General features: G+C 34.3%; 1 long non-coding RNA gene across 1 annotated transcript; it reads left to right on the forward strand.

Moving 5' to 3' along the window:
* The first annotated feature begins 1,379 nt into the window (after nt 1–1,379).
* On the forward strand, nt 1,380–4,572 carry LOC108492943. The gene is made up of 3 exons (XR_001873285.1): nt 1,380–1,430; nt 2,336–2,392; nt 4,468–4,572. It is a non-coding gene; the product is annotated as an uncharacterized LOC108492943 (long non-coding RNA).
* Nucleotides 4,573–7,407: the final 2,835 nt, after the last annotated feature.

Below are 7,407 nucleotides of genomic sequence, written 5' to 3' on the forward strand. Positions count from 1 at the left end.
TAATTTATGGACTTCAATGTTTCCTGCCATCCCTCTTATTGCACCTCAAAATGAAGCTAAAACTTGCATAACTGCAAAAAGAATTACAGTTCATAGACTGAGACACTGACTGTACACCTAATAACACACACTCATGAATTTAATCTGATCAAAAAATATTTCTGAGTGTGCTTATATTTTACTGTGTTGACACAGTTTCAGAGAGTAAGGGTACCTGTTGCTGTGTTAGACTTTGTAATTACTCATCTCATAGCAACCAACAAACCTCTAACTGATTATGATGATCTGTATGTAATACTTCTGTTGCTTTATTTTGGCTGGTGATTTTAATTTTTACATCTACACTTTGCTTTCATTTGACCATACTCCAGATGCAGTGAAATCTGGTTATACTTTTCAGCTGCAGGACAGAGCAATATGAAAGGTATGTCAGGAGTTAAATATGAAGTGAAGAAAAACATTCAGTTGTTTTATAAGTCAAGATTACAGTAGAGCTGACTCTGCACCATATTGCTTGCTTTTACTCTTACCATTATTGCAATCTCTGTTGGCTTTCTGCTTTGGGGGTGAGGGGTTGACCATTGCCTACCAAAATCTCCTATGCTGAAGTCCTGACAATATGAACCGAAAGTGATACAATTGATAATGAAGGAACAGGGAAAATATGCATTCTTTGGCAGGGGTTAATTGAATTTGTCCTTTTGGCTTTGCTGTGCATAGTTCCTAGTTTCATGTTTCCTTCCTTTTTCCCCAGGAAGTATGAATATCTCCTAAGGGACACTGCCTTGATGGCATTATCTATTTTCACCTGGTCACCTAAAAAGCTTCTGGAATTGCAGGTAGAATGTATGTTAACACTGCTCATGCTTTCCTGTAAATAGAGGCTGCTGTTTTGACAGAACTTTCTGGTTCTCCTTGGTCAGGCCAGTATTGTTTCCATATATATCAGTTAATGTATGAGCAGACTGTAATGCTGTCCTTTATCATTTCTTGGAATAGATTTTCTTTTCACGTGTTACCATGATCCTGTATCGTCTTCATGTTCTGCAAGGGTGTGGAATGCATGTTTCTTCATAGCTTCCTTCTTGATAGCAGATTTCTTCTTTATGAACTCTATTGTAGGTTTTATTGATCCTAATATTTGATCTTCATGAATTCATCTGGAAAATATTAAGAAAGGAATGAAAATAGCATAATAAGCAGAGTTGTCCAACTTATCAGGTTTATAGTGAATTTCTTTTTCAGAAAGGACTTAAACTTTCAACTAATTTTCTCAAACTTTTCTTTTTTTTTTTTTTTAACAGAAATCTCATAGCCATGAATGTTATCTTTCCATGGTAAAATTTGCATGATAGCACTGGAGTTTTATTTATTTTATGATTCTGGTGACCAGGCAAAAGATATACCTTCCTCTCAGATATATTTCAGAGGTATTTAACACCACAGAAATGTCAACTATAATTTTTTCCCCAATTTAGAAGTGTGTTATCACTGTATTTTTATTTCTTCATGTGTATAAGCTCAAAACCCCCCAGCAGTGCCTTTGAGTAGTTAAAGCAGACCTTCTAAGGATAAAGTGAAAACCTGCCTTTTAGGACAAGAACACTGTGAATTGTCAAACTGGATCTTGCAGTCTTTTTGTTAAGCTGGTTGTGATTCTAATAGTTATATTCTGTTAAATACCCACTTAATTCAGTTTTATTCTTCTGATAATAGGGATACTAAAGATACTAAGACTTGTTGGACTAGAGGTTGAACCAGATATCTGTTTGCATGATTCCTAGTTCTCACAACATTCACCATATATATTTTTTAACAGAAACATGAAATAAATCACTGACTTTACCTCCAGTTGTATAAAATCTGGGACAATTCAGACAATTTTCCTACCTGCTATCCTTCTTTTCACATGCAAAGTTTATGCTTATTCTCATTCCATACTAGATAAGAACAATAGTAAAAGCTGTGAATGTCTTAAGTCATTATTGTTTTAGTATGTCAAATAAAAATTCACAGACCCTGGTGAGTTGGTGATAGAATGACAGATGGGTCATCAATGCTCCTAATAATATATAACTTGTCATATTTAGTTTTGAAAGTTCAGCCAGTTTTGGTCTGTCTTTTTGCCTTCCTGACAATGTCAGCTCTGATATAGTTCTGCATTCTCATGTCACTTTTCATTTTATTATTCATCTTGGACCTAATTTATAATTTAAAACCCCAAAACATTATTGATTCACTGACTTATTGATCTGTTCACCAAATGGTTTCAAATGAAGCCATCGCCCTACTGACCACTTTGCATTTGCTATCTGCCTTTCTTCCATTTTACCAGTCTGGATGCTGCAGAGTTTTGTGTTTAAGAGTATGAAAAGAATTGGATTTGCAAACAGTAAGTATGCTGTGATTCTCTACGCTTTTCTAAGACTGCTCATTTAAGCATTTAAGATTTTTCTCCTCTCCCGGATAGCTGTGTTGGCAGAGGTGGTTGATTTTGTACAACTGATTTAGTATCAAAGCCCTCCTAGGGATTAGTATCACACAACCTCTGTATGGGTGTTCAGCTCCTCTGCAGAAACAATTTACATTTCCCTTTCATATTTGCAAGGTTTACAAAGATGTTTTTCTTGTTTTTATTGGTAGAAAGATAATGAGGTAAATAATTCTATGTATTCCTTAACAGGGTAAAAAAAAAGACTTTTTTTTTTTCTAAAGGAAAACCAAATTTGTTCCCGTGGTCTTCCCTCATGCTCTCCCATCAGAAATAACTACAAGTCAGAGTTCCCAGTTTTGCCGTTAGCCTTGGAAGAAAATAATTTTTTTTTAATGAAACTGCACAATAACCTGCAGTTTCTGAGCAAGCCCCTTCAGAGCAAAACAATTCACTAATTACTTAGCAAATATAGATCAAAATGAGCCAAAATATAGATTTAACTCAAATATCAATGCCTAAAATAATGAACAAAAATGTACATATTTATTAGGAAAGCAATTCTTAAAAATAGGTTTAATTCTCTGTAAAAAAAATAGAATATTTTTTAAAATGAACATACTTAAAATGGGACTTTTGCTTCCTTGCGAATATTTTTAAAATTTGAATACTGTGATTTTCTTCTCCTATTTTTTGGAAGTTACCTCATGTTTAGTGGTTGTAGCCCCATCTATGCGAGAAAAAACATAAATAGGAAAGCACAAAAACCCCTTCTCCATATGCATAAATGTTAGATACTTTCTGAACTTCCATTACTACTTCTTTGTTCATTTCATGGGGAAAAAAAATCATTTGACAAAGTCGCCATCATACTTAAGACAGCACCTGGAGTTAACACAGTTATTGTGTATCTGAAAATGTTAGTACATCTACAAATACTAGATGGAACCAGGGAAGCTGAATGTAACATTTTGAAGAGTGTGTAGCATCCTGTTCTGCTTGTCTGACTGTTCCGGCAGGATTTTTGATATCAAGAAATTCTTAAGAAGGTTATGTATGGGTTTTGACCCCAATATTAATGCATCCTGGGAGAGTTGGATGTAACATGATCAATCATAAAGAGATAATAATTTTATTACTTTTACTCATTGCAATAAAGCCATAAACAATAGATAAGTCTTTGTATTGGGCTAACAGTCAGCAATCTTTTATAACACTTTGGTGTAATTTGTAAGAAAAGTGCCATTTGCCTTAAATCCTATAAAAGGATTTGGCATTTTCAAGTGATTGATTACACACATACCTAAGAGAGAACATGTAGTTTGTTGGGTTTTTTTACTTTCTGTTCTCTTAGAATGAAATCCTGTGGCTGATTACATTTCAGGAATCTCCGTTTGGGAAATAACACTGCATTCACTTAAATCTCAGATAAATGCAAGATTAAATCCTAACGGGTACTTCCCTAAGGGGGGAATTTTTGCAAGCCTGTTGAATCCTCAGGTTATCTCACCACTTGGTATTTCTTAGACCTAAGTAATATTTTATTTTGCAGTTTAGAATATAGTAAATGAAAACATATTTTTTAAACTCTCAACTCTGTTCTAGGATTTTAACTAGTGAACAGTGCTGCTGTGATTTCTTTTTAAATATTTCTTTGGACTATAGCTGGTTCAGGTATAGATATAGCATTTGCTGCTAAAGATTTATATGTCTAAACCAGCTGACAATTTAGAAATTTTTATTTTATTATCATTCAGTTATTAAGACTATGCACAGTCTTCATCAAAATATGGGCAGTACAAGGGTTAAAAAAGTTAAAAATAAATTATTACATGGAAATTAAATTAGATTTCATGTCAGAAGATTTGTTATTACGCTAACAAATTAAATGACATTTTAGTTAGAGAGGAGTAGAAAGTTTTCATTGGAATCCAACACCAGTGCCATAAACAATTAACAAGCACTCTTCTTATTCCTGTAATTAACTTCTTTATCTTGTGAGTTTATCCAGAATTTGTCTGTTTGAAACTTCCTAGGAAAACATTTCTGAGCAGGACAGAGTTTTATGTGTGCCAGTGTATGTGTGTTGGGAGGAATGAAGAGAAGAAACTAGAGAAGAGGAGATGAGCGAAAATGGATGAGAATGTAAGTATGGCTAGGGAATGCTAAAGGATCTCATATCCATTTTTGCGCTGTAAATACTACACTAGACATTGTAAATAGCTGCTCTATCTGCAAATAACTTAGTGAATGGTTCCTTGAAATCCACTGTCCTTTGCAAATCTGCCTTGTTTGTAAGCGCCTATCATTTGTCGTGGGAGCGGCTGTCACAACAGGGCTATAGGCTGAGACAATCTGTGAGCCAAATGCTGCTGTTATACACTTTTGTGAAATTTTGCTTAGGTTGCTCCTATCTGATCACCACAGAAGCCTTTCAGGATGGAAGAATTTGCTGGGAAAGGGTCAGCAAAATACTTGCAAAACAAAGTGAAATGCATTAAACAAGAACAAGGAGGAAATCAAAACCGTGTAGAAATTGTTGAAAGCCTATAAAGTCTGAGGGGAAATGAATTTGCAAAGTAACTGCCATCTATAGTGCCTATGTTTTATTGGAATAGTCATCATGATGTACTGAAGGAGGAAAAGTCAGCAATTTTTGCTTTGTTTTTTTTTTACAGGTACTTTTGAAGATTATGTCTACCTGAGACTCATCTTAGAAAGTGTAATTCCTAGATTATATATGGGGGTGTATTTCTGTAGCTGGTTATATGGATTAGAAGAGTCTAGACCTTTTTAAACTACCTCGGAATCACAGCCTACCTGACAATACGCTTTGTCAAACAAACATTTTGGATGTCAGTTTTTTACTAGCTGATTAAGGAGAAGATACTGCATCTAGATTCAAATTCTTTTACTTAAATAAAAAGCATTAGCATAATAAATCAAGTTCTTTGATGTAGCAAGGTGAACAAGTGTATCTTTCTCCTTTCATGCTGGTTATATATCCTAATTCCTCTTTGTAAATTCTTTAAGTCAACACTACCAAATGAGCACAAACACAGATATAGTGATTATCTTGCAGAGCTTCACTGAATCAAATAGAGTGAAATCTGTGATATCTCTGTTTTCTGGAGGTGTACATTGCACGTTCATCATAAATTAGTTGTTTTAAGACAAATGAGATATTTTAGGTTATTGATATGCAACCAGTGTCATAAAAGATGCACAGCGAGAAGGGCTAAGGTTTTTCTCCAATTCACGTCAGAAGACTTGGGAAGAAATCTTCTTGGGAAGAAATAGTTTCACTGAGGCCCTATTTTCATGTGAATTTTTAAAGCCACGTGATCTCTCATCTAAGCTGGAGGTAGTAACTATGCATGCCACTTCCATTAAAATGGAGAAAATGTCATTAGCTGAAAGTTTCATTTTGAGGAAAGAGTAGAATATAGGAGAAAGTATAGAAGAGATAAATCTAATATATGGGGATTTTTTTGTCATCTAATGGCTAGAACTAGTCCAAGAGCTGGCAGTCACTACAGGAAAAGGGAAGTAAATCAAAGAAGATGGTAGAAGTTACTACATTTGCAGTTATTTATAACCTTAGAAAATGGAAAACCTAAGAACTTGGCCAGAAACTTAGATGTATAGCTTAAGTTTTTAGTGTGATATGCCTCACCACTTATTTAAGTGTTTAGCAGCTGATTGTAAAATAAAATAATATGGGTGGGAAAAATATTTGCTACTTCTCCGTGCCTGGGGTCCTAGTGAACCCTTGTTGTAGCAAAAATTGTTGCTTATGTGCAACAACATATTCATATTCATTGCTAAACTTCCTAGCTATAGGAAAACTGGATATTAAACTGAAAATTTTGATACCTGCTCTATAAGGTAACAAATATTTCACTTAACTAAAATTTGAGAGTCATATATTTTCTATTATTTATTATTAAATACAAAAATTGTATCTTTACAAACAGTTTTGTTTGCCTTAAAAAAATACATTCAAGAATGTCTTTGCATGTACATGGGACTGTCAGTTTTAAAGCACAGTAGTTTAATAGTATTACAAGCTTTTTAAAGTAATCTTCCATGCTCCTATGTCACCTACAACCTGAGTATTGTCTCTTTTGGAGTGCTCAGTGGGAAAGGAAATTTTGCTTTGAATTTTTCCTTGAAAACCCCTTCAGTTTCCTGACTGTATTCTCTCTCTGCAGGTGAGAATTTATATTTATATGCATCATAAACCATAAAAATATAATTTTTGTAAATCCAAAAAGCTTATAAACTGAATGTCTGACTACACTTGTTAACTATAAATTTTGAATGATTTAAAAGGGTAAGTGATCATTCTCTACTGGCTTGCAGTTTTTAGCATGGTCTTACTGACATCTAATACTTCCTATCTAGTAAACACAGACTGCACATGTAGTAGGGGTTTTGTATTTGGCAGGAAGAAAAGAATCATTCTGACTCTCATCTTCCTTGACCAGTTGAGTTCTGGAGGGATGGAAAATGAGAACATAATTTATGTAACCAGACTTTTTTAATCGACATTTATAGCTCTACCAAGGTAAGGATAACAGTGTGAGTCTATTATATCATCATTAATAGTAACAACTCATCCTTCAGAGAAGATAGCTACATTATAAACTGTCTGTACCTTCTCACATGGCCAAGAGAAGCCAAACCCTAAACTGAATAGGGCATATGCTTCTGTATCCTTAACAGGCCAAGGAATCTCACAGGGAGAAAATAATCTGCATTTAAACCAGTGGTGCAACTGTGAGCTTCTCCTAAATAACTATTACCTACCAATACTTAACCAATCTTAATGAGCTGTCAGAGATGGAGGGAAGAGGAGATATCAGAAAGTTAGGAAATAATGTTTTTGGTTGTTCTGTAAACTGTCAACAAAGGCATAAACGTTTTTATAAAATAATTTTTTGTTTAGGCACTGTAAGAGGAGAGGTGGCTCC

This window comes from Lepidothrix coronata, unplaced genomic scaffold (genome assembly GCF_001604755.1).
Source record: "Lepidothrix coronata isolate B3197 unplaced genomic scaffold, Lepidothrix_coronata-1.0 Scaffold13, whole genome shotgun sequence".
In the NCBI taxonomy this organism is placed as follows: Eukaryota; Metazoa; Chordata; class Aves; order Passeriformes; family Pipridae; genus Lepidothrix; species Lepidothrix coronata.